Genomic DNA, 3291 nt, shown 5'->3' with positions numbered 1-3291 from the left:
TAGGAAGGTTGGGGAGTCTCAAATGTCTTCTGATCCTCTCCTGATAGTGCAGTTTCACACAATTGCACCCAGTGAACATATATATTATATAGTATCAGTACACTAGGAGTGTCAGGAATGCACAGAAGTATTATGTTATGAGTCATCCACTAAAGGAAATGGAGGGAATTGGGAGAATCATTTAACCAGTGGAACAGCAAAAGATAGCAGGGACCAATAGTCAAAAAAAAAAAAAAAATCAAAGCAGGCAGTAATACATGAGGGATTGCAATGTGGGGAGGGCTCCAGGACAGCCTTCCTGGACTTCCATACATTAAAGGGACACAATCCCCACAGGACTCTCATGGGTGTTGTTATGGTTTAGAAATGGCTTGTCTCTCACAGGTTCATATGCTAGAAGCTTGGTCCTAGTGTACCAGTACTGAGAGGTGGTAGGTCTTTAAGAGGTGGGGCTTAGTGATGTGACAAGGGCACAGGGGCACCACACTCCAAAAGAATAAACTTCCTCAAAAAGGAGTTCTGAACAAACAGGGTTAGTTCCTGTGAGAATTGGTTGTAATAAAGTGAGTAAGGCTTTCTCAACTTGCAAGCTTCTGCTTCCTATCTCACCATGTGACCTTTCTCTCTCATTTGTTCCCATCCTGTGATACCATGGCCATGTTGTGATACAACCAGAGGGCCTGAGCTGGTGCCACGTGGTCTGGACTTTCCAGTCACCTCTATTTTGAGCCAAATGTCTTTTCTGTGTGCATTGTCAACCATCAGGTATTTTATTATAGCAACACAAGTGTGGACTAACATTGGAAGGGAGCTGGTTTGGACAGGCTACTCTTTCTGGGAGGTACCTACAAATAAAGATGGAGGAAATATCCACAGAAAAGAGGGTTCTGGAAAGCGGATTGGTAAAAAACATAGCCCTCTAAGAAGGTAATGTCAAAGAGGCCATTGCTTCTTCCCACATCTGCACTTTTGCTTTCACCCCTCTATCCCAAGCCACCTTTTGTCATGTTTCCTATATTATCTCATGCTCTGTGCTCTATGGAAGAAGAGGGGTGTTATATGGAAATACGAGTCCTTGTGGATTCTAGAGAAACATAACTTACTGCATAGCTAACCCTTTTACACTTACAACTACATGCTGAGCCATCCTCTAAATTTTCTGCACCTCCATTGTCTTTGAATAATGGCAACTTTTATTTGAACAGAAGGAAGGCAGGGTTTCTGAAAGATGTACTAACAAATTGATTTGGCTTGTAATAGGTACTAAATAAATACCTTAGTAAGTCTTATGATTTAATGTTGGTTCTGCCATAAAAATCTCACTATGGGTATGGGTCAGTTGGTGGGAAATAACTTAAAAGCATTTGAAACTTTTTTATAAAATATAAAATTACAGTAAAATTCTCTCTTTACCTCACTTCCAAACGTGTGACATTTCCAAAGTTAGCCAGAATATATTATGAATTTTAAACAAAAAATATTTAAAATGATTCTATTTAATAAATCATGTAATTGGGTGACTTTTAGATTGCTAGTGCTTTGGTATTATTAGTTCAGTGCATTAGGAATGGAGGAATTGGGTATGAAATGATCAATTCAGAAGAATCACTTAATAATTTTTTTTCTAATTAAGAAAATTTTTTCTCCCTTAACTAATGGAAAATTCAGAGTCAAACTGAACTCTGAAATCCACCAACTATATGTTAACTGTTACCAAATTTCCAGTTTCTTTTTTGTTGTCCAGTTTTATAAATTTTATAGAAAATTATTGTGTTCAGGAGTTATCTTACACACTAGTCTATTGTCTTTAATGGGACTCACTATAGATAGTCAGTTATTATTCTCTGTCTATGCCTGACCTCATGCACTGAAAAGTCCATTTTGTGACAGAGGAGCAGCATGCTGTAATCATAGAACAGTACAAGCAGCCAATCAAGCCCAAATCCAAACAGCATGTACATATGCAAAAGAGGACTTTTTCCCCAGAAACAGATGGTTCCGAATTGATTTAACCTGAATGTCATTTAGCCATTTAAATGATGAATCTCACCATTTTATTAACCCTTCATTGTGACTCTGTTACTCATAATAGTAGTCCACATTGCTGAACCAACAGGGCTACAAGAGAATTTACTTGTATTTGCAATCAGTTTATTGATAGAAAGTATCATAATCTAAAAAGTACTACAGTCATGCTATGGTCCATTTCATCTTGTGAATCATAATTTTGTAGCTAATTTGAGTACTTTGGAGTCAGAACATTTCTCCATGGGAAAATTACTTATTTTTTTCTATATTTCTCCTTAACTTAGTTTAAGTATTTCTGAGATGGACTTTGTCATCAGATGAGTCCGAAGTTAAATTCTGGCTCTGGCTTGGCTTTTATAGAAGATTTGGAAGATGTAGAATTTTTAAAACATGGTTCTCACATTTTTTGACATGGTTTCTCTTTTTTGAAATGAGATCTATGTTTCTCTCCTTGGCTCTGTGGTACTCATGATTGCTTAACTAAGAGAATATGATGAAGAGACATAGTTCCTATTTCTAGCCCAGGCTTTATCAAACTGGTAGTCTGGGAATATTCTCTCATGGAACCTAGCCACCCTATATGAAGAAGCCCAAGAAGCCCTTGGAGAGGCCCTTGTGGAGATGAACAAATTTGCATTGGTTCACATCCCTGGCAATATAAACAATATTAAAGTGAAAGCTTGAAACCCCATTAAACTGCCTCCCCTTATGTCTGGTAGATGACTCAACCAAGCCCTGTTTTATCTGTGAGCAAATAAATGATTGTTCTTTTTTTTTTTAAGCTACCAACAATAAATGATTGGTGGTGTTGTGGTGGTACGCTATATAAAAAGATAACTAGAATAATAGTTTTTTTTAATCTGTAAAAAAAGATCTCTAATTTGTTGGCCAACTTTAGAAGATTTTCTCTGACTTATAGGAATAATTAAAAAAAATCAATTTGTCTAAACCTCAAATTATCAAAGTTTTATGAATTCCAAATAGCTTTCTTTTCACAATCCAATCACATTAATTAAAATTACTATTTACTGAACTATCTTGTACTACATAATAAATGGACACCTTACATATTTTCTAATTTGATTACATAATATTTCAATTAATTCATTAGCACTATATTTTTTTAACTGATGAGAATATTTAGGCCTATGGAACCTACATAATACTAGGTATTATAATCTAGATAGGAACACTCAGGTATTAATGCTGAAGACACCATTTTCTTCCCATTTCATGTTGTCTTTCAAGGTTATAATCTACAAA

The sequence above is a fragment of the Marmota monax genome, unplaced genomic scaffold (genome assembly GCF_021218885.2).
Source record: "Marmota monax isolate L192 unplaced genomic scaffold, Marmota_monax_Labrador192_F-V1.1 WCK01_AAM20220418_F8-fsc00645, whole genome shotgun sequence".
NCBI classification, from domain to species: Eukaryota; Metazoa; Chordata; class Mammalia; order Rodentia; family Sciuridae; genus Marmota; species Marmota monax.
The sequence above is the reverse complement of the archived record's forward strand: the minus strand, read 5'-3'. Positions refer to the sequence as shown.